The sequence below is a fragment of the Rhinopithecus roxellana genome, chromosome 10 (genome assembly GCF_007565055.1).
Source record: "Rhinopithecus roxellana isolate Shanxi Qingling chromosome 10, ASM756505v1, whole genome shotgun sequence".
NCBI lineage: Eukaryota > Metazoa > Chordata > Mammalia > Primates > Cercopithecidae > Rhinopithecus > Rhinopithecus roxellana.
Genome location: NC_044558.1, coordinates 51,830,384 through 51,855,269, shown reverse-complemented (window position 1 = coordinate 51,855,269; position 24,886 = coordinate 51,830,384). Strand labels below are relative to the sequence as shown.

General features: G+C 35.6%; 1 long non-coding RNA gene across 1 annotated transcript; it reads left to right on the top strand.

The window, feature by feature from the left end:
• Positions 1–222: 222 nt before the first annotated feature.
• LOC104674744 lies at positions 223–1,608 on the top strand. The gene is made up of 2 exons (XR_749682.1): positions 223–541; positions 1,385–1,608. It is a non-coding gene; the product is annotated as an uncharacterized LOC104674744 (long non-coding RNA).
• The last annotated feature ends 23,278 nt before the right edge of the window (positions 1,609–24,886 follow it).

The following is a 24,886-nucleotide window of genomic DNA, read 5'->3' as shown; positions in this document are numbered from 1 at the left end:
CTGTGTAAAAGGAAGGTGCTTTCTAGAGAACAAAGAGAGGGTTCAGATTTTATAACAAAAGTTTACACCCACGTTTCCAGTCAGATCTGTTTATGCAAATGAAAGATTGACAGTTGTTTAGTTCTGATTGGTCAATAAGCTGAGATCTGATTGGTTGAGGCAGTTAAGCTGTGATTGATTGGTTGGTTCAGGTGAGTGTTGAAAAGTCTCAAAGTTAGAAAGGTACAGTTTTCCAGGGTTTTCAGGCAACTCAAAGAATATGTGTAACCTCTACTCACCAAATGGCCACTTGGCTCTATTTTAAATTTATGCACAGTTAGCTACTTGGGATCCATCATGACGGACTGGCTCTTTCAGGTTCACATTTGTTCACCAAGTGATGAACCTCATTTTAGAGTGTGGAGACTGGACCTTAGGCAAGTGATTTGTAACTTTGCTCCAGCTTGAGACTTGGCTTGGAAATAACCCTGAGCCTCCTAAGGCTTGGAATACCAGCATTGACAGCAGTACCTGGGTGCACCTCAGGAGTCTGCTCAAAGAGGTGAGGCTATTAGATGGTGAACTGCTGATGAGAACCCAGTGCTAACAAGACAGAGGTGATGCGTGCAATCCCTTTTGACACCAGTTAGCTCAGCCCTGGTATCTAATTCGGTCAAATCCAAATAAGTATTTTTACATGTATGTTTTCTTAATTAGCTCTTACTCTTCTAGCTGGAGTTCAGAGATAAAAGATACATGCTTAAGATTTCTTCTACCTTGGTAAACTAGGTCTAGTATTTTACCAACACCTAGAGAAGAGATCTGTACAGAATTAAAAAAAAAAAAAAACCTGACAAAGTAAAACTGATATCAAGATCGGCAGGGTGTTATATTAACCTGGGGTGGAAGGCATGTTTGACAGGAGTAAATATTAAAGAAAGAAGTTAATATGTCATAATTTTAAATTATTTTATTTGAATTTTTATGAAAGTGCTTTCTGTATTTTTAAGGTTTTATCAGTATGAAAGAGAAAGGTACATTATTATATATGGATATATATATAATTTTTCTATGAATATTTTTAAAGAACTCTATCACTAACTCTATCATATGTCTTGCGTGTACTGGGAAAATGGGTAGTTGCAGAGGGGAGGTGGCTTGCTGTGTCCTAATTTGATATTGCAGATATAATCTTGTAAGTTTAGATTTACTAAAATTAAAATTAAGAAAGTTTAAAATGTAAGGACAGGCACAGGAAAAATCAGTGTGATTCTTATTTTTATTATGAACGATTAGATGTTTATGTAAACTAAAATAGTATCTCTAGATTATTTTTGGAGAAAGTGCTGCCACTCCCATGTTTTGAAGACCAATTTTTAATTAATAAATAAATTATTTCTTGCAGTGAGAAAGGAGTTTGGAGACAGAAAGACAGAAGAATTGATATTCCACTCAGAGATGTCAATTTTCAAAGAAATTTCTGCCCATTATGGATGCACCACGAATACTAAAGTCTGTGCAATATATATTTTGGAAAGAATGTTTTTTCATGAAACTATAATTTTCATTCATAAGAATATATTTCCTGACTTAGCATTTTATAGACTAGATTAAAATTTTGTTCCCCAAGTAATTGTGTGTGTGTGTGTGTGTGTGTGTGTGTGTGTGTGCATGTGCGTGTGTATGCATTTCCTGAGGATTATTCTAAGGCTGAACTCGTTCATAGAAATGGAATTTTTCTGTCTACGCTCACATTTTAAAACAGCTCACACAAGTCAAGCAGAGACTGCCAACACCTTGGTTTCTAATTCTTTTTGCTAGTTCTATTAGAGGGGGCAAGTATAAACTGACTATGGGAAACAGTACACCCTTTCTCATATTCTTTATCAACATACATAAATTGGAAGAAAGATAGAGAAAGAGAGGCGTACAGAGGGAGGAAAGGAGGGAGAAGAAAGAGAGAGGAGGGGAAGCAGGAAGAGAGGAGAAGGGGAATATACTGGGAGAAAGAGAGGAGAGACAGAACCTTTCCACTAAAGTTAGCATCTGAGAGAGAGGCACACGGAATTGAATTTTTTTTTTAATCCCTTTGGCAAACCTGCATTTGGTCCTTGCTTGGTTATCCTGAGGCAGTGCTTTCTTTACCTGAGCTAGCTGACCATCTCAGCTGTGACAATTTAAAATTAGGCCACTATTTATAATTCAAGCTATGTGTAAACAAAACAAAACACAATACAACCAATGAAGGAGGTTGGTTGGTTTGTTTTTTTAAAGGTAGGGGCATTTTGTAAATCAGACAGAGATAGCTTTCTTGAATAAAATGATATTTTTAGTTATTTCTTTGTCTTGAATTTTCTCCTGAGGCACCTTTTGGCTGGCTCACTAGTCAAGAGGAACTGAAGAGGAATTGAAGGAATTCTAAACATCCCCACATTCTCCAGATGTGTCTTTTCAAGAGGTTGGCTACTTGTAGGGAGGGTGGCTATACCTTAATTATTCAGTCACTTTTAATGTTTTACCTAAACTCTGTCAAATAGGTAGTTATTGCATTGCTTTAACTGTATACAGCCGTCATTTGATCATACATTCTACCAAAGATTGATTGCTTGATTTCAGGTTTAATTTTAAGATTTAAATGGCTGACTCTTTAGCTTGCTCAATTGTATTCTTTGTCCCTGATTACTTATTCCATAGAACACTGCTTATCTTTAAATAAAATGCATTAAACTCCTTTGTTTTCAGATGCTCTAATATTTATGCCTATTGGGGATTCATACCCTAATAACTTGGGCTACTAGTCTGTCATAAAATATAAACTCTAGCCATATTAAATATGATAGACTTGCCCTAAAAGTCAGATTTATACCTTCAATATACCATGGAATTTATAATACAAATAAATTACTTTTTTTCGTATTTGTTTTAAAATAAGAAATTGTAGTCTCTTGAGTTCTAGAGTTTCTGTAAGAACAACAGAAGGAACGCTCAGCTAATGTTTAGTACCCATATGTTTCATTAAAGTGACCAGATGTCCCACATTTGTCAAGGGAAAAGGGAATTGTTTTCTTCTCTCCCAAATATTTCCTTCAAAAAGTCTATCATGGATACATTTTGTGCCTTCACTGCCCATTTTAAATAATTCTTATTCATGCCTTATGATAAGAATATTACAACTGGTAACAAACTGCTTTTAAACTTGGGGTTTCAGATTTTCTAAAGCAAAAAATTGATTGTGTTTGTTGGGTTTTTTGTAGTTCTATAGTTTAGTGTTACAAAAATTTGTATCAGAATTCTCATCCTGCCTACATAGCCCTAAAACTAAATTTATAATGTAAAGTAGGCATGATCCTGTTTATTTTTTTAAAGCATTTTTTAAATGTGTGAGTTCCAACACACATTTTAAATCTCAGTAAAATGTGGCTTACTTTCTCAGTAAATACTGTCAGGAAAAATTGTCCAAACCTTGGAAATGGAAGAAGAGATTATGGAGCATCCTTTAAATGAAGTGCTATGTTTTGTTTGTTGAATTTTTCAAGGTTTATCAGATTCTGAAGAGGTGTGCTCCTTTGAGTGACTTCCTAGTGATGAGGCTAATTATCTCAAACCTTTTAGTCTCAGGATCCCTTTACACTCTTAAAAAGTTTTGAGGGCCCTAAAGACTTTTGTTTATGTGCATTTTATCTATTGATATTTACCATACTATAAATTAAAGCTAAGCAATTAAAATAAATATATATGTGTTAATTTATTTTAAATAACAATAATAATTCCATTGCCTATTAACATAGGACACCGGCTTATTTTTATAAAAAATAATTTTTATTTTGAAATAAAATTTTCAGGTGAAGAGTGACATTGTCTTTACAGTTTTGCAAGTTTCTTTAACATCTGGCTTGATAAAAGGTAATGGATTATCATGTCTACTTCAGCCTTCAACTGGTTGCACTGTTATTTTGGTGGACGTACATATATAATATCTGGTACCACACAGTTATGTATGGAGTTGGAAAAAGGAGGAGTATTTTAACACCCCTTAGCTATAATTGTGGATGTTTTTCTTTCACATTACACCAAAAATTGGCAAGTGGTAGTTTCTTAAAGGTTAGTTTCAATGGGGTATCTAAAGCAATATTGATGAGCTTTAAAACTATTCCTTTTGACTCTGTTGGCTTATCTTGCACATTAAATGGGCCACTTATCTATGTCAAATTATGTAACATTATTTATTGGTCATATAGAAATTATTGGTTTATGGATATATGCAGATTTTCAAAATGTTGACACGTTTGATTGCCCAATATTAAAATATCAAATTTGTCTATATTACTACCAATCCCATTAGACAGTTTGCAGATTAGGTGTTCTAAAGGAAAGATTCATTTATTGTTGTTTGGAGAATAACTTTAAAATGCTCATGACATTAGACACAGGGATCTTACTGAAATATATTTTCTTAAAGAGATAATTGCACAAATGTATTAGTCCATTCTTAAACTGCCATAAAGAACTACATGACAGTGGGTAATTTATAAAGAAAAGAGGCTTAATCAGCCCATGGTTCCATGGGTTATACAGGCTTCTGCTTCTGGAGAGGCCTCAGGAAACTTACAATCATGGCAGAAGGCGAAGCCCATCTTCACATGGCGGGCAAGAGACAGCGAGCAAAGGGGGAAGTGCTACACACTTTTAAAGAACCAGATCTCAGGAGAACTCACTCACTATGACAAAAACAGCAAGGGGGGAAGTCCACCCACATGATCCAATGACCTCCTACCAGGCCCTTCCTCCACCACTGAGGATTATAAATTGACATGAGATTTGGGTGGGGACACAGAGCTAAGCCATATCATTCTGCCCCTGGCCTGTCCCAAATCTTACATTCTTCTCACATTTCAAAACAAAATTATGCCTTCCCAATTATCCCCCGAAGTCTTAACTCACTCCAGCATTAACTCAAAAGTCCAAGTCCAACATCTCATCTGAGACAAGGCAAGTCCCTTCTGTCTATAAGTCCTGTAAAATTAAAAAAAAGTTAGTTATATCCAAGACACAATGGGGATACTAACATTGGGTAATTGCTCCTATTCCAAAAGGGAAAAATTGGCCAAAACAGAGGGGATACAGGCCCCATGAATGTCTGAAACCCAGGAGGGCAGTCATTAAATCTCAAAGCTCCAAAATAATTTCTTTTGACTCCATGTCTCATGTCCAGGTCACACTGATACAAGGGTATTGGGGATAGGGTCCCAAGGTCTTGGGCAGCTCCACCCCTGTGGCTCTGCAGGGTACAGCCCTTGCGGCTGCTTTCACAGGTTGGCATTGAGTGCTTGCAGCTTTTCTAGGCTCACAGTGCAAGCCGTTGGTGGATCTACCATTCTGGGTCTGAAGGACAATGGCCCTTTTCTCACAGCTCCACTAGGCAATGACCCAGTGGAGATTCTGTGGGGGGGCTCAAACCCCACATATCCCCTCCACACTGCACTAGTAGAGGTTCTCCATTTGGGGTCTGCCCCTGCAGCAGACTTTTGTATGGACATCCAGGCATTTCCATACATCCTCTGAAATCTAGGTGAAGGCTCCCCAAGCTCAACTCCTGTCTTCTGGACACCTGCAGGTCTAACACCATGAGGAAACTGCCAAGGCTTGGGGCTTGCACACCATGAAGCAACAACCTAAGTTGTACCTTGGCCCCTTTTAGCCATGACTGGAACTGCGACAGCTGGGAGGCAGGGTGCTACATACTGAAGCTGCACAGAATGGCAGGGCCCTGGGCCTGGCCCATGAAACCAGTTTGCCCTCCTAGGACTCCAGGCCTGTGATGGGAGAGGCTGCCACAAAGATCTCTGAAATGCCTTGGAGGCATTGTCCCTTCTGTTTTGACTATTAACATTTGATTATCTTTACTTTTGCAAATGTCTGCAGCTGGCTTGATTTCCTCCCTTGAAAATGTTTCGGTTTTTTTCTACTACGTGGTCAGGCTGTAAATTTTCCAAACTTTTATGCTCTGTTTCCCTTTTAAATGTAAGTTCCAATTTCTGGTTATTTCTTTGTTTCTGCAGATGAATGTAGACTTTTAAAAGCAGCCTTGCCACATGTCTCTAAGCATTTGTTGCTTAGAAATTTCTTCTATTAGATATCCTAAATCATTTCTCTCAAGTTCAAAGTTCTACAAATTGCTAGAGCATCGGCATAATGCCGCCAGCCTCTTTACTAAAGCATAGCAGCAGTGATCTTTACTTCAGTTCTGAACACTGAATGTCTCCACCTGTGACATCCTCAGCCAAACATCTCTGTCTATATCACTATCACCATTTTGGTCACAACAATTTAACAAGTCTCTAGGAAATTCGAAACTTACCCTAATCTTTCAGTCTTTTTCTGAGCCCTCCTACCTCTGCCCATTAACCAGTTCCAAAGTTGCTTCCACATTGCCAAATACCTTTATAATAATACTCCACTTCCCTGGTACTTCCCTGGTACTGATTTTCTGTATTAGTTCATTCTCGCACTGCTATAAAGAACTACCTGACACTGGGTAATTTATAAAGAAAAGAGGTTTAATCAGCTCACAGTTCTATGGCCTGTACAGGCTTCTGCTTCTGGAGGGCCTCAGGAAACTTACAATCATGGCAGAAGGTGAAGGGGAAGCAAGCACATCTTCACATGGCTTGCAAGAGTCAGAGAGCAAAGTGGGGAGTGCTACACACTTTTAAACAACCAGATCTCATGAGAACTCACTATCACAAGAACAGCAAGGGGGAAGTCCACCCCCATGATTCAGTCACCTCCTGCCAGGCCCCTCCTCCAACACTGAGGATTACAATTTGATGTGAGATTTGGGTGGGAACACAGAGCCAAACCACATCAACAAGTATGTAAAACGTGTGTGAAATATAAACACAAAGGTATTAATGAGAGCACTGTTTATAATTGAGAAAGATTGGAAATTACCTAGGTATGGAAAGCAGAGATTATTTTACACATTAAAATACTTCGTGTGTGTGTATGTGTGTGTATATATATATGTGTATGTGTGTGTATGTGTGTGTTTAGTGGCATGAAAAAATATATATGCTTCTTGTAGAGTGAAAAATTTGTTATAACATAGCATTATAGTAAGATCACAAGGAATTTTTGTGTATGCATATTAGGATAGATAATAGAGAGACAGAGAGATAATGTTTCAGATAAAGTTTTGAAGATTCACCACAATGATAATCAAATATCTCTGAGTTGACATATTAAGGAGATGTTGTTTTTCCTCGTAAGAACTTGATTGTTTAATTATTTTGTTTTTTAGAGAAGCATGTATATTTTACAGTCAGAAAAAAATAATAAACCATTAGCTTTTGGGAAATGAAAGTCAGTTTTGTTTCTAAAATTAGATAAAATAGATGTGTTTTGTTCTGACAGCTAAAGTTGGCAAGATTTCAAAGCAGTATGTAGCTTATGTGCTACTAGTAGAAGTATTAGTGCAATCTACCTGACAAGTAGTTGGGGTTAAAAGTCTTAAAATTTTCATTCCTGATAATTTATCTGATTTATTTCTACTAATTATTCCTATGGACATATTCAGTGATCTCTTCAAAGTTTTGTATAAAATGCAAATGTCAGACAATAGAAAATAATTAGAATGTATTATATTGTAGTGTATTCGTTTGGTAGAATACCTTGTAGACATTACTATAGATCACTCAATATTTTTGCCTCATTGTCTATAGTTGCATGCTGCTGTGATTTGGGAAAGGAAGGAAGTAGAAAGTTGAGAAATGGGGGTCATAAGCCATTTTTCCTTTTTTTTTGGTAGATTCTGTGGGACTTCTTGCCTCTCCATTCCTTCCTTTACTTGTCCCCACTTTGATCTCAAGTCTCCACTTATCCTTTCTCCACAACCTTGATTTTTAGTGGTCCATGAGTCTAGTTGTTACTTAGAATGACAGGTCCACATATCTAAATTTTTCTTATGGTATTTTACTTCTGAGATTCAGAAATACTGTTTCAAAAAACATTGAAAACAATTATTCTACATTGTAAAGAGGTATGCAAATGAATATGAGTATGCCAGAGATACTCATAGGTGCCTGGGAATACACTTTTCATTCAGAGAACAGCAAAAAGGAAATTTCTAATGAAGTCATACCTTACTTAGTGGTGGGGAGACATTTTGCGTAATGTGTCTTTAGGCTATTTGTCATTGTTTGAACATCACAGAATGTGCTTACACAAACTTAGACTGTGTAGCCTACTACACACCTAGGCTGGGTGGTCTCGCCTACTACTCCTAGGCTGTAGTGCATGTTACTGCCCTGAATAGTTTGTGTATTCAAACGTTTCTAAATCTAGAAAAGGTACAGTAAGAATAGAGTATTAGAATCTTATGGATCATGCTCATATATGTGGTCCATTGTGGACTGAAATGTTGTTATGAGGTGTATAACCATAGTTTCATGTCTTTTTTTAAAATGGATGATATAAATATCAATTTTCTTTTTATTTGTTTTATAAAAGTATTAACATTTGTTTATTTATTTATCTATTTATTTATTTTTTGAGATAGAGTCTTGCTCTGTCAACTAGGCTGAAATGCAGTGGCACAATCATGGCTCACTGCAACCTCTGCCTCCCAAGTTCAAGTGATTCTTCTGCCTCAGCCTCCCGAGTAGCTGGATTACAGATGCCCACCACCACATCCAGTGAATTTTTGTATTCTTAATAGAGACATGGTTTCACCATGTGTTGAGCCAGGCTGGTCTTGAACTCCTGACCTCAAGTGATTTGCCCACCTCAGCCTCCCAAAGTGCTGAGATTACAGGCGTGAGCCACTGCACCTGACCTGTTATTTAAAAATACATTTCCTAAGTACATTTAAAACAGTTTTGGGAAAAAATCATGTTAAATTTAGGTTTCTGTATACTTGAGAGCAACTAGAAAGCATTAAACTTTATGATCTAGCAGATACAGATTCTCAAAGCTAACAGCTAGAAAAATTTCTCATGAGTAAAATTAAATTGCTCATCTATAGGATCTCTGAGTCTTTTCCAAATTTCATAGCAAAAGAGATTTCCCAAATTACCTTTATTTATTTATTTTTAAAGTAGATTCTGAAATCCTAGGTTGAATGAGATAGAATAATGTGCATATTTTAATATCTAAATTTGGGTTTTTCTAATTAGCAACACATCTATATTGAATTGCTAATGAAAAATTGTCAATCTTTAATATTAGCATATATTTTTCAACCAGAACCCCACTCTGAAGATAGTACTATTAATGCTTTCAGTGAAGTCATAGTTATTTTCTTTGGCTGTATCAACACAGGAGGAAAAAAAAGCAAAAGCCTTATCACATTTAAAAAACCAAATAGAATGTAATTTTCATCTTAATCATATGAAATGATATTTACTATCCAAAAACTTTCCTATAACTCTGTTATAAAAAGATATGTTCACTATGTCTGGACAATGTCAAACTCATTTTTCATGCATTCCCATTTCATTGCTATGTTCAATGATTAAATCCAAAGAAAATTTTAATAGATCCCTCAGCTAAAGCAAACACAAAGAGCATCAGTGGCAACAATGAGGATGAAAGGAAAATACTGTAGCTCTCACTAAAGGGCCTAAAAAAACTTCTGCTTTAATTTCTTTAAATCTATGATAATGCTGTGTTCTTTTTAATTATACTTTAAGTTCTGGGGTACATGTGCAGAACATGCAAGTTTGTTACATAGGTATACACTTGCCATGGTGGTTTGCTGTAGTCATCAACCTGTCATCTACATTAGGTATTTCTCCTAATGCTATCCCTCCCCTAGCCCTCCCACCCCCTGACAGGCACTGGTGTGTGATGTTCCCTTCCGTGTCTATTTGTTCTCATTGTTCAACTACCACTTATGAGTGAGAACATGCAGTGCTTGGTTTTCTGTTCTTGTGATATTTTGCTGAGAATGATGGTTTCCAGCATCATTCATGTCCCTGCAAAGGACATGAACTCATCCCTTTTTATGGCTGCATAGTATTCCATGGTGTATATGTGCCACATTGTCTTTATCCAGTTTATCATTGATGGACATTTGGGTTGGTTCCAAGTCTTTGCTCTTGTGAACAGTGCCGCAATAAACATACGTGTGCATGTGTCTTTATAGCAGCATGATTTATAATCCTTTGGGTATATACCCAGTAATGGGATGGCTGGGTCAAATGCTATTTCTAGTTCTAGATCCTTGAGGAATCACCACACTGTCTTCCACAATGGTTGAACTAATATACACTCCCACCGACAGTGTAAAAGCGTTCCTATTTCTCCACATTCTCTCTAGAATTTGTTGTCTCCTGACTTAAGGATTGCCATTCTAACTGGCATGAGATAGTATCTCATTGTGGTTTTGATTTGCATTTCTCTAGTAACCAGTGACGATGAGCATTTTTTCATGTGTCTGTTGGCTGCATAAATGTCTTATTTTGAGGAGTGTCCGTTCATATCCTTTGCCCACTTTTTGATGGGGTTGTTTTTTTCTTATAAATTTGTTTAAGTTCTTTGTAGGTTCTGGATTTTAGCCCTTTGTCAGATGGATAGATTACAAAAATTTTCTCCCATTCTGTAGCTTGCCTGTTTGCTCTGATGATAGTTTCTTTTGCTGTGCAGAAGCTCTTTAGTTTAATCAGATCATTGTTGTTTAAGTTACTGCCTGTGTAGATGATTTAAAATGATGTGATAATTCAGGGAAAATTCACAGGGTTTGGGTCTTGGGTTTATGGGACTTTATCTCCTCTAGTTTTAGTTAGGTTAAGTTTCATATACGTTCAATATTTCTAAACAAGGTCTGATATTACTGCCAATATTTGCATGGCTTAGAGTATAAACTATTATTAGCCCTAATGATAACAAATGCAAAATTGTGCATTTCTAAATGCTAATTGCACACAAAATGCCTAATGAAATTTTCAACTTTTAAGAGAGCATGTTTATGGGGTACGAATTTGAACTTACTATGCTAGAAGGCTGGTTTTACAGAATTTTAACACTAATAAATTGGAAACAACTCTAATTTTCTTTCCATTGAAAAACAAGGTCACTCACTATGGATGAAGAAAAAATTATATATATTATTCATTAATAATGTTATATCATACATGCATTTATATGCTCTAAAACAATTTGGATGCTGCTGAGAAAATAATTTTTCCAAAGAGCACATTTTCCAAAAGTGCTCTAATGCATGTTCACTGCATCATATTTTTTTCTCTCGAAGACATTTGCTTTTATATTGTGCTGTCAAATGACTTTGCTTTTTAGCTATACCTATTACAATGTCCTATTAAAAATAATTCATGTAGCAAATACAACTTTGGTTAGGGAACGAGTTTTCATGAGGGATTCCTTATACTTACAAAATTATCTTTACAAAATCATTTACATGTAGTGTCTCATTGCTCATCAAAATAACTTGATTGTGTAAATAATATCTGCAGTGACCAGAAGATAAAACTATGACCCAGAGAGATTAATAATTGCTAGTTAAATGGTGAATGTGAAAAAAGCATGCAGTTCTCCTGACCTCTTATTGAGTGTTCTTTTCACTACCACATTGAGGGAGGGGATCATTAACTCACATCCTGGAGGCTATCAAACTGACATGAATCCTTGATCATAATTGACCTAAATTATTCTGTTCTACCACTGTTTGAATTAAAATTCAACAAATAATTGCTCAACTTCAATTTTATGCTGACTGCAGAGATCTGGCCTTGGAGGGCTTCAAAAAGGAATCTATCTCTCAGAAAATAAAGAAAAGCTTTTATTGGATTGAATTAAAGTGATTCATTTCTTTTTTCTTCTTTAAAGATCTTTTCATTGATTGTGATTTTTAAAAATCCCTTAGGAAATTCCTTATAAATGTATAAAGTTGATTTTGTGGTAAAATTCTTTTCTGCTATTTACCTTTTTTTATTCCTTGGAGAGCTTGGAACCTTTTTCCTCTTCATGTCTACTTTCACTTCAGCCATGCACCCATGATCTCATGTAGCTTTTCCACCCTTTAATCTTTTTTTCTGCTCACTTAAGGTAGGCTTATTGCAAACATACATTTCAACCTTATGGTGAAGTATTTAAAAGTGAAATTGGAAAGAACAGAGGGATGTACTTAACATTCTCTCAGTGTTACTTCTGCCTTTATAAACTGAGGAAATTTTTATTTTAGTAAAATTTTATTCAGTAAAATTTAGCATATATAAGCTGAGAAAATTTTTATTTTAGTAAAATTTGTAATCAGCCTTTATGCTCTTGACCAATATCGTTTGAGATTTCATTAAGTGTAAAGGCCTGTGCTAAGTGATGGGAATTAAAAGATGTTTAACACCCAGTCTTCCATCTTGAGAAGTCTTGGCTTGAGTAAAGGCTGCCAGTGGAGTATATTGGCATGTTTATTTTTGACCAATTTTTAGATTTTTAACAGAATCTTAATAGATTTTTTATTTAACCATAACTCTGTGACTCTTACATATCATACAATGGAATTTTATTAGTTACATTAAATTGGAAGGAAGAAATGAGTTAGATAGAGAGGTTATTAAGCCTTCTTGGTTAATAAAAGTATTCTTAAATAATTCATGGCTTATATGAATCAGCATTGTCAAATGCCAAAGAACTAGAATTTGGAGAGCCATAATTTGTCATGTATAAAAGAAAAATCACAACTAATTTTCTTACATTCCATTTGACCAGCTGAAATTCCTTTGTTTTTCCTTCCAAAATTGGCTTGAAATTTTTAGGCACTATTCAATATAAAACCTGTCCCTTTTTAGTTCAGAGGAATAATATTTTGCATATATACTTATACAGATATATGTATGTATGTCTGTGTATGTGTGTGTGTATGTGTATTAAGCATTTCATACACACAAGTACTAAGACTTTCTTTTTTTTCAGTTTAGCTGATTAAAATATTAAATTTTGTCTAGCTATGGAGTAGGGCTTTTTCCATGATTTCCAAAGCATGGTTACTGAAACAGTGAAAGCCTGTATTTTATTGGCAAAGAATTATAAGATTTTGAATCTTTAATCAAGAATTGTTAAATGCTTCAGTTTATAATGGGTTATGAATTAACCAGAATTCTCCACACAAATCTGTGTGCTTGAGTGAAAAGACTGGTTCTCTGCTTGCAGTATCCCCTACAGTACAGCCTTCTACTGTTCACAAGTGATGGTAGTCCAGGTGACATGAGAGTGATCTGATCACGTACAGAAATGCTTAAGCATTGTTGGCATAAATCCACTCGGAGTTGCTGGGTTTTCACTTGAAAAGGAGTCTGGAAATGTGATTTAAATGACATTCTATCTTTTCTTCTGCTTGTGTCTTAAAGTCCTTGCCTGTCTCTTGTAGCCAATGTAATGCATAAACTCTTCCAAGGAAGACAGGCAGACAAGCTCAGGGTTTGATTCACTGCCAGTTTTGTTCCAACAGTTGTATGAGTGCCACATTCATGAAGCTAATTCCCCTTTTCTGGCCCTACCACAGGATTCCAAGTTTTCTTTCCAGATGGCTGTGCAGCTTCAGCCCCACCAGCAGGCTGGAGTCCTTACGCACTCAACAAAAGAGATGTGTGCTTGACTCTGAAATGTTAGCATGACGTTTCTAATTATGACAATACCAAGAATCATGCAACTGGAGATATACATGGAGAAGGCAACTTGTTTGGTAAATAGTGGTATGGATTTTTTTCTTTTTTTTTTTTTTTTTTGGTCACTTATCTGAAGAAATAATATGTCCTATTTTTAATATCAAGAGAATACATTCCTTCATTTAAGCATTCAATCATTTATTAAAAAATTACTTTGCTGAATATAATTCAGTACGTTTTTCTCTTAGCTAGGTGCTGGGACTATGGAAACAAATCTTTCATTTCTATGGGCCATGGACTCATAATTAATTTTGAGACAGGTAAGGAAGATATGTCTGAGGATAACAAAGAGGGAAGAGTAACCAATATACCTCTGGGGGCAGATAACTGTAGAAACATGGAAGGTTCCGGAAAGGAGGGGAGTTCAGGCTGAACATGGAGGTTTTGATTTTTTTCTTTCTCTCAAAGTGAAAGAAACTTTTTCTTTCCCAATTTCAAATTCATAGTTTTTAATCCTCCACAAATGATCTCTTAATTCTCAGGATAAGGGTCTGATATGTGTGTGTTATTCGCTCTTTTCATATATGAAAAAGTTGAGCCTCAGAGATGAAACAACTTGCTCATGTCACATGGCTGGTACTTGAAGAAAGAGGAGCTAAAAATACTCCCCTGAAAGTGGTACTGCCCCTTTCGGCAATACTCCCTTGTCACTTATGGTCCTGCCATTTTCAGCATCTGTCTCCTTTATTTGATGGTGTTTTGGCCTCAAAGTCGTAGTATTTCATGACTTAAATAAACTCACAATTGAGTATCCAATTTGATTTCGGTTGACCCAGACACTAAGGCATTTTCTCTTGCTTTTGATTGCAGATATTTGAGAGAGGAACAAAGTAAAAACAAGGTAAAATGATACAAGTAATATGTTTATTGAACAATGATGGGCAGGAACTACATTTAGTATTTTAGTGCTTTAGCTCACAATAATCTTATGATCAGTTACTTTGTTTCCATTTTACAGATAAGCAAACTGAGTCTTGGAGTAATTAAGTAACTTGCCCAGTGTTGCTCAGTTTGCATGTGGAAGAGCTTGGATTCAGCCCTGGCAGCCTGATTCTAGAGCTCAGGAACTTCACCACCATCAAGACACAAGTTTAGTTCCCTCTATGATAGTTCAATAATTAATAAAATATATGATCCAAACTATCTGGAAATAGGTGACCCAAACTATCTGAAGAGCCTTTCTGAACTTTTAAACTACAAAATTATTCTACTGTATAAACATTAAGGAAAGGTAGAATAGATTTGATACACTTACTGTGCTTTTTCTCAATTCACCATGTTATATCAATTTTCTTATATTTAAAACATAAAATGATGTAACAGCTTCTTATTTGTGCACAATACATTAGCATATTAATGATGACTTTTAGACAGCAAGGCAGAGTACACAGAGGTGTTTAATGTTCTTACATCTCTTCTGCCAACACTGTCATAAAAGTGCTTTTCCAAAACTATAGTAATACATTGTTCCTATCACTTTGGCTCACCTTTCAGACTTGGCCAAGAATTACGAGAATCTATCTCATCAACAGATTCAAATGTGTTTGCATTTTCTCTATCTCAGAGGAGCTTCTGAATTATTCTCTCCAAGTGTTTAGGGAAAAGAGAAAAGATAAGAGACAAAAGAGAAGTAAGATAATATAAATTCCAGGAGACACAGAATTAACATTCTCTGTTTTTGATTCATGATTCAGAATAGGGATCCATGGAGTGTTAAATCAGAGTGTGATTCTGTGGTACAGGAACATTGTAGTTGGTGTAGTGTATCACACAATCCTAGAAATGAGTGATGAAAGGTATTTCTGGAGAAGCTGGTCATTAGTACAGCAAAAGTTAAGGGTGTATGCCATATATAGTTCAGGCAGCGACATACTCTTGAAAACTGGTTTTCTTTCTTACAGGCTTGATTTTCCTAATGGTAAAATTAATAGTGGGTATTATATTAACTAAGATTATTCAGAGCTGTCAAGTTAAGATCAAATGGACACGTTTCATAAGTTTACTTGACAGTGGTAAAATGTCCACATTCTTAATCATTTATGAAATTCTAAAGCATTTCAGTTGTATTTCTAGTTGCAGCAGGATATGATATAAACTAGATGTCATTAGGACATTTAGGAGTGTTATTTACCCCAATTAATTTAAACTTCTTTGTGTATATTTTGCACTGCTTTAGTACTTAACATTTTAGGACTAGTTGACTCGTACATGGAATATAACATTGCAGCTTCCTCAAATAAAAAATGCATGTGTATTTACAATAAACCTAAATAGCTGGTGAAAGAGCTTCTTAGAAGTTGTACTTATTTTAAATTAGAATTTTAAAATAAAACATGAAAATGGTTTTTGCAATTGCAGAATTATATTTTTGCTGTCATTATAGGAGAATAATTTTTAGAGTTAATCTTGAAATAGAAATATATATTTTAAGTGCTAGTCCAAAATTAAAAGAAGATCACTCTGTAACACCATTAGAAAGAAAGAGAGACTGAAATGGGGAAGAGATAAGTAATAACAATTAGAAAAATGTGATAACTGCAAAAACCTCATTTATGTACCATTGATTTCTGAATTACTTTGCTTTGTTCTTCCACAGAAACAGGACGTACTGTGTCACAAGAAATTATTAAAATAATAAATTCTTATTTTCTTGAGGGAAAATTATGTAGTCTGATTTAAAAATATAATGTGGTGACCAAAACAGCAGATTAGCAGAGAATATGATTGCCTCTGATTGTCCTTCAATATCACCTCAGATTCTAAGGTTATTATTCATTCATTTGTAACGAGGTATCTCATCTCCTCTGCCATTTATTATGTTTAAAATCCCACAAGAATCTATACTGCTTCCAGAGAAGTGACATAACACAAAGATTGGCATGTCCTTGTGAGCAAGTTTTGTACCAAAAACATAACATACTCACCAAAAATGAAGCCTTTTTACGTCTTCTCTCACTGGATCTAATTGGGTAGTTAGGTGATTTACAAGAACATTTTCTTTGCTGTATCTAAGTTAAAGTTAGACTTGTGAGTCCTTTTTCTTGGAAGGAGATTGAAAAAGATAAGCTTTCACACAGAAAGTGATTTACCAGTCATTTAAAGAATTCATTTCTGTTTTTTTTTTCATATATTACTACTGGGCTAAATCTGTTTCTTTCTGGCTTTTTCTTAAAGCGGGATTTCAATTATAGTGATGCCATCATAGTTCACAGGAGAGAAATTCTTCAACTTTCTCTGGAGTCAGACTACATGTAATGAAGTTATTTCCGAGGTGATTAGTCATTACAAATTCAAGTTATGATATGCTTTGGCTGTGTCCCCTCTCAAATCTCATCTTGAATTTTAGTTCCCATAATCCCCACATGTCATCGGAGGAACCCAGTGGGAGGTAATTTAATCACAGGGGCGGTTACCCTCATGCTGTTTTTGTGACAGTGAGTACGTTCTCACGAGATCTGATGGTTAAGTGTTTTTCCCCCTTTGCTCAGCACTTCTCCTTGCTGTTGCCGTTTGAAGAAGGACGTGTTTGCTTCTCCTTCCACCATGATGGTAGGTTTTCTGAGGCTTCCCGAGCCATGCTGAACTGTGAGTCAATTAAACCTCTTTCCTTTATAAATTACCCAGTCTCAGGTATGTCTTTGTTAGCAGCATGAGAATGGACTAATACAAGATATAACAACAACAAGAACAATAATAACGTCAAGGTATTTATGCATATAATCAGTTGCAGCCACATCACATCAAAAGTAATAATGACAACTATTCATTTAAAAAAAAAAGAAAGAAAGTTCTAAAGGAAAATGAAAAAGTGCCAGTGTTTCAGTGGAACTCTTGGAAACTTTGTCTCCAAACTGGTTTATTTTTTAATTTGTTGGGGAGGGAAAACAAAATATGTTTTCCTTCCACACATCATAGGTTCATTGACTGGGGCCCCTGTAACAAAAGACAGATTAACAAGAGAAAAGCATACACATTTATTTAATATTATTTTTACGTGATACAGGAGCCTTCATAAAGAAGTGAAGACTGAAAAAAAAAAAAAAAAAAAAAAAACAGTTAAACCTGAGTGTTTTTAAATAGATTTGAGGAAGAATAGAGAATCATGGAAAAACATGAGACAGAAAAAAAAAAAAAAAGAGCAAGAAAGAAAGAGAAGAAAGAAAGAAAGAAGGAAGGAAAGAAGGAAGGAAAGAAGGAAGGAAGGAAGGAAAGGAAGGAAGGAAGGAAGGAAGGAAGGAAGGAAGGAAGGAAGGAAGGAAATAAACTGGGGGAAACTTAGGCCTTTTTGTTCAGATTCCTCTTGGTGTCCCTGTGATCTGTGTCTTTAGAGGTAAGGATGATCCTTTCCTCCAGGTATTGAGAAGCCACCTCTCACATGAAGAACTATGACCTTCTCCAGGGGAGAAGTGAAGAAATCTGAGATACCTTCCTGCATATCTATTTCACAAATTCCTTCAACTTAAAATATTCCATATGTCAAGGTGCCACATTTTAGGAGAGCACATCTTGAACTCTGTCAAGTTCTATTTTTTTTTCTTTTAATGTGATGGAGTTTTTTGGGGTGTGTGTGTGTTTAGTGTCGGGTGAGAAAAATACTTTATATCCTAAAATACTAGTTGTAGTCATGTACAAATAGTCATAAACTCAGTATTTTAAAGAGAAAAAAGAAATCTTAACCATCATTTAACCCAACAATTATAATAATGACAGATCATTAGAATTATCTAGAATTGCATGTGTGTATTATATGATCTTAAATTGTATCGTGTGTGTGTATGTGTGTGTGTGTATATATATATATATATATATATATATGTATGTATAGATGTTGCTGAGTTTCATTTCTGGAGAGTCAGTGCTAATTCACAAGGTATGGAGAATGACAATGCAAGGTTTCCTCTATGAGCAGCCAGGTTGGGAAACCATTTATGTTACAAGTTCTGTAACTTTGCATATGAGGCAACTGAAGGCTGTGTAGATTGACCAACCTACCAATTATCATACAGTCGTCGGATACCGTAGTCAGTAATAAACCCGGGCTTTCCGACTCTTGACTTTTCCCCATAACCGAGGTTTTTTTCTTCAAGATATTTTATGAGACATTGCTAATCCTTGACTATGACTTTGAATGGCTGACACTTCACGGATACTCAGCTCTTGTTATTTGTCTAATAAAGAATTATTTATGCTGTTGATTCACTACTTATCCTTTAAAAGCAACGTTAAAAATAAAGTTGTTAACACTTGTTCCCTTTCATTGGAAATGATTTTCACATTTTCTCATTTCTATTTGTTAACACTTATCTTCTAACTTGTGGTTTTTCACTTCAAAGTTAAACTATTTAAATTCAGAAAAAATTGTTTATTAAATTCACTTGTTTAACAATTTCAGAAAAGTCAGCCAATGAATTGTTTATTGAGAAGGCTGTTCCCTCCCTCCCTCCCTCCCTCCCTTCCTTCCTTCCTTTCTTCCTTTCTCTCTTCCCTCCCTCTTATAATCCCCAAAGGAAATGGCAGATGTGAATGGCTGAAATGTAATGTGATTGACTTGTCTCCCTAGTTTGTGTATTACTGCCCTCTGTTGGATACAATTAGGTCTGCACTAATATGTTAGACTGTCTTGCCCCCTAGTGGTTTGTGCAGAAGACAGTAATGAGGACATTGGAAAACACTGTGTGAAAGATCAGCTAATTATTTACTTTTAAATAACACAATTTGACCAAAGCCTGATTTTATAATAACTAATTTAACATGTAACAACTCACCTTGCTTGTGTCTCAAATTTCATTTATGAACAAATCAATAGATTTATTACTAAGTTAGAGAAATATGTTGTTATACAAGAAATATAAAACTTACAGTTACTTTTTATGCACAACTCAATTTGTCACTTCATTAACTGGAGACTTCTAATGGGCCATTTTCTGAAAATTGAATTTATTTCTTCTTCTTCTTCTTTCAGAGATAGGTCTGTCTCTGTTGCCTGGGTTGGAGTGCAATGGCTTCAGGTTCCTAGCCTCAAGCGAACCTCCTGCACCGGCTTCCTTTGTAGCTGGGACTACAGGTGTGCATCAACACACCAGGCTAATTTTTAAATTTGTTTTTGGAGAGACAGGTCCCACTTAATTTCCCAGCTGGACTCGAACTACTGGCCTCAAGAGATCCTTTTACCTCAGCCTCCCAAAGGTCTGGGATTACAGATGTGAGCCACTGAGCCCAGTCTGAAAATGGAATTTCCTGAACTGGAATGAGTTTTATTCACTATGGCTGAGATTCTGCAAACTGAAGCAGAGACATGCAGCACAGAATTTTTTTTTTTTTTTTTTTTTTTTTTTTTTTTCTGGGACAGGGTCTCACTCTGTCAGCCAGAGTAGGGTGCAGTGGCATGATCTTGGCTCACCACAACCTCCACCTCCCAGGCTCAAGCAATTCTCCTTCCTCAGCCTCCCGAGTAGCTGGGATTACAGGCGTGCAGCACTACCACCCAGCCTTTTTTTTTTTTTTTTTTTTTTTTTTTTTTGTATTTTTAGTAGAGACGTGGTTTCACCATGTTGGCCAGGCTGGTCTTGAACTTCTGACTTCAAATGACCCACTTATCTTGACCTTCCAAAATGCTGGGATTACAGGTGTGAGCCACTGCACCTGGCATGAATTTAAATTAGAAAAAAAAAAGAGACACTTTAAGCACTTTTTTTTGACAAAATATGAAACATAAGTAAGTTGGCTATAGTAAATTTACTACTATTTCAAAATAAAATGTAATCTGCATAATCACCCATTCAATTAATTCATTAGAAATTAACAAACCTAATTTGTCCAACTCTCAGATGAATAAGAAGTAAAAAAAAAAAAACTCTTGGTTTCTTGGAGCCTACAATCCTCAGATTTGTAGATCCTGTCAGGTTGAGTCTTATTTCTAAGAATAGATTAATTTTTCCCCCTTTCTCCTATCACTCCAAACTTACCACTCTCATGGCTCTTATGAATTCAGTTTTTTTTTTCTTGTTTATCATCCCAATAATCCATATCTGTATGTCCTAGGGTATAGTACCTGAACCAAGGTGAGCTTTTAATGAATCTTTGTTTTCACTACCTCCTGTCTCTTTATAACCCTTAACTCTTCTCTTGCCCCCTCTGGTATTCAAGAAATCCTGAGACTTTACGATGAAAACTTCCTCTTCTGAAAGGTCGATCAGCCATCTATTGCCTTAAAATGAAGTCTTTGCCCAGAAAGTAACAATGTATTTGCCCAGAAGTACAAACATATTAAGCTTTATCTTGAGTTTTAAATCAAGTATGCATTTAATTCATCTTCCTCTCTTCCAGGCCTACACACGCACGCGCGCGCGCGCGCGCACACACACACACACGCAAAGGATAGACTCTGGAGGACAAAGGGCAGGAATTTACGGCACAATTGGTCTTCTCACTCCATAAACAATATGCCTTAAAATAGTAAATCTACCTCATCTTTTTTTTTTCTTCTTTTATTCATTCTTTTTGTTCTTCTTACACTAAAGAACTTGCCCTTCTCTCTCAGTGTCAGCAGGGATGACACTTAGTCAGGTATGGCTGTACTGGTTGTGAAGAGCTGGAATCTGTCCGAATTGATTGCTGCATCTGTCCTGATGACCTGGTGCTTATTACAGATTCCGAAGATTACCATACGACAGCAGGCAGTTTTCATTTGTCCACACCAGAGTTTTGTGTGTGGTGTTCCCTTTTTCTAGAATCACTTACCTCTCTCTCTTCTAATCCTGAATTCTCAGTCACATTCTAGTAGTCTACTTATATGTTATTTGGTGACCCTGAAAAATTCCAGGATAGAATTGATCACAACCTCATTTGAGTCCATTCTGTGCTTTGTGAAAACCCTTTTAAGGTACTTTATCATTGTTCTGCATATTCCTGAACACTGGGAAACTTCAACTATGAACATTATTTTTTTTTTTTAACTTAAAAATAACTGTTAACTTGCATTGTATTTTAAAATTTGTTCCTTTTCACCCTTTTTGGGGATCACTTCTTAGTCAGATGTTATGGATTCTTACTAGGTCTTTTTGAATTTTGTTCTTTCTTTCTATAAATCCTAGATTTTTTTTAACTTTTATCTTTCAATTAATTAGTCCTCCAATCATTTTAATTTCTAAAAGCTCTTTCTTTTTCTTTGATTTTTTTTTCATAACCTTTCATTCCTATTTGGTGGATACTGTATCTTCTTTAATCTTTCTGAGAAAACATATTTGACTTTGAACAAATTTTCATCATTATGTTACACAAATTACCTGTTTCTATTGTATCTTTTTCATGTTGCAGATGTCCTGTGGTCTATGTTGAATGTTGGTTTTTATGCTGACACTTAGAAGGAATAAATAGGAAGCACTGTGTGTGGTCAAGTTCAGCAGGCTTCACTTTAAGGTTAGTGGGTGGGGGTAGCCATTAAACCAAATCTTAATGCTGGAATAAGGAAAACTGTGCTCTACAGTTTATTTAGAGTTTCACTGATTAACCAGAGGTAGATGATGCAGTTTCTTTGGAGAAGAGTCCTGTGATTTTTGTCCAGAGCTAAGTGCCGGGTAGCAGGATATAGTTCATCCGAGTCCTGGGAGACATCTACTGTCTGCTGACCTTGGGTCCCTGAGACAAAGCCACTCAAGAGTCTCCTTAGTCAGTTGAATTTATCCTTGAGTTTGTCTTCTGCAGCTTCCTTCCCAATTTTTCCAGTCTGCAGTTCAGTTTCACTTCTGCTTCATCCTTTATCTTTTTTCATCTTCTGGAATGTATAATTTTCTTGCCCATTGCTTCATTGTCATTATTTTCTTCATTGCTGTGAACTTTACCCTTCCTGATTATCTTTCCTATCAATTTAATAGGTTTAGGGATGGAAAGAAATAGTTGTCTATGATCCTCCCACCATCTTGAAACAAAAGTCCTAAGAAGGATCAAGGGAGAGGACATCAAACACTAGTATTGCCTTTGTGATGAGAAAATAGAGAGTGGCAGATAGTAGTACAGTGGTGATGTTTTAATTACTTTCATGTTCTGAAAGTCTATCTATTAAATTAAATATACTATCTTTGTTTACATCCAATAATAAAATAACAGCATATTCTCTGAGGCCATCTTGTCAAACTTCAATTTGGAGGTTATAATTCCTTTTGCACCATTTCGTTCAATCTGTTTCCAGAGTATACTTAATTACCCTCACCAAAGACTTACTGAAGCAATGCAGTGTTGGAAATTCCGCTCTGTCTGAAGCAATGCACAGTGTTGGAAGTTCCGCTTTGTCTGAAGCAATGCACAGTGTTGGAAATTCCGCTTTGTCTGAAGCAATGCACACTGTTGGAAATTCTGCTTTGTTGCACGCCCCTTCGAATATGAAGATGAAATCACCTTCTCTCTTAGTTTTACTAATTTATCCATTACAAACATGTGCTCCAGGGGACTCTGTGGACACTTGAAATTGTATGTAAAAATTGTTCTTGTATGTGCATAAGAACATTTTTCTGGGAAGATGATCCATTGGGTTTGTTATATTCTTAACCTAATCTGTAAACGAACAAAAGGCTAAATGCCACTTGAAACTAGCAGAGAAAGCTAGCTTTCTTTAATTTCTGAAAATTCTCCAAATATCCAAGAATAGCTGTAATTCATTTTTATTTTTGGTATGTACAACAATGAAAGCTTAAAAGTCATCAAATAACATAGATCTGTGGCTCTCTGAATAAGATTCAGATTTTGAAGGGCTCATTCTATAGTTATTATATACCTGTTCGTACTCATCCTCATACATTTAAAGAAAGTCAGTAAAACACAGCAATAAATTCAGTATACTCTAAATCATGGAATCTAAAGGTTTCTTGACTTTCCGAAAAAGTAGAATAAGCAAAATAATACTGGTTTATTAGCCAGGGTTCTAATTAGAGGGATAGAACTAACGGAATAGATACATATATAATGGGGAGTTTATTAAGTATTAACTTACATGATCACAAAGTCCCACAATAGGTTGTCTGCAGGCTGAGGTGCAAGGAGAGCCAGTCTGAGTTCCAAAATTGAAGAACTTGGTGTTTAATGTTCGAGGGCAGGAAGCGTCCAGCACGGGAGAAAGATGTAATCTGGGAGATTAGACCAGTCTCTCTTTTCACATTTTTCTTCCTGCTTATATACTAGCTGGACTGGCATTTGATTAGACTGTGCCCACCCAGACTAAGTGTGGGTCTGCCTTTCCTGGTCCACTGACTCAAATGTTTATCTCCTCTGGCAACACTCTCACAGACACATCCAGGATCAATACTTTGTATCCTTCAATCCAATCAAGTTGACATTCCGTATTAACCATCACAACTGGAAATTATCTCTATGCTCTTATGTTAATTGCCATACTTGAAAGTCTTCAATAACAAAGGATGAGATCAAGAATGAAGGATGGGATATTTGTGTTCACTTACAAATACATCTGCACTATCTTTTAAAAACCATTGTAAAATCTTCAGCACATTTTTGAAAGCATACTATTTTGCATAAAATTATTATGGCTTTTTGAAAAGTATTACAATTATAAAGACTTCATGGGAAATTTAATTTCTTCAATTTGATAGCATAACATTTTCTTAAATTATTTAAATAATGAACAATAATTATAGATATAAATTAGAAAAAATAGGGAAAACTAATATGTGAAATATTAGTATCGAGTGTATAGATATTAACTCTGGGGTATACTTTCAGAATAAAATATATTATTTGATCTGTATCTGTTTATTTATCAATATATTATGAAGTTTATTTCACAAGAGTGAATGTGGATGAACCTACCTTTTCATTTGTTAATATTAATAAGTTATAGCATAGTTTTCCATTGTTTAGAGGTACTAGTTTATTTAACCTTTCTAAATAGGTATTTTGTTTCCATTTTTGCTTCTAAAAACAATGGTATAATACAATCCTTATGCATATAGATATTGTCCATCATATATATTATACAGCCAAAATTCTTTGAGATATATTTATATTTCTATTCACAGTGATTGAGAATATTCTCTTTTTGGACATTCAGGCTAAACTAAGATATCAAAAGCCATTTTAGTTTTTGCTAATGTGTAAGGCAACCTGTGGTGTACGTCTTTGTTCTTTGTTTTATGATACCTACTTTTGGTGGGGGCTGGAGGGGGCGGTTATTGCAAAACACCCATATTTCTATCTAGAGGTAATAACAGGGTCAGTGT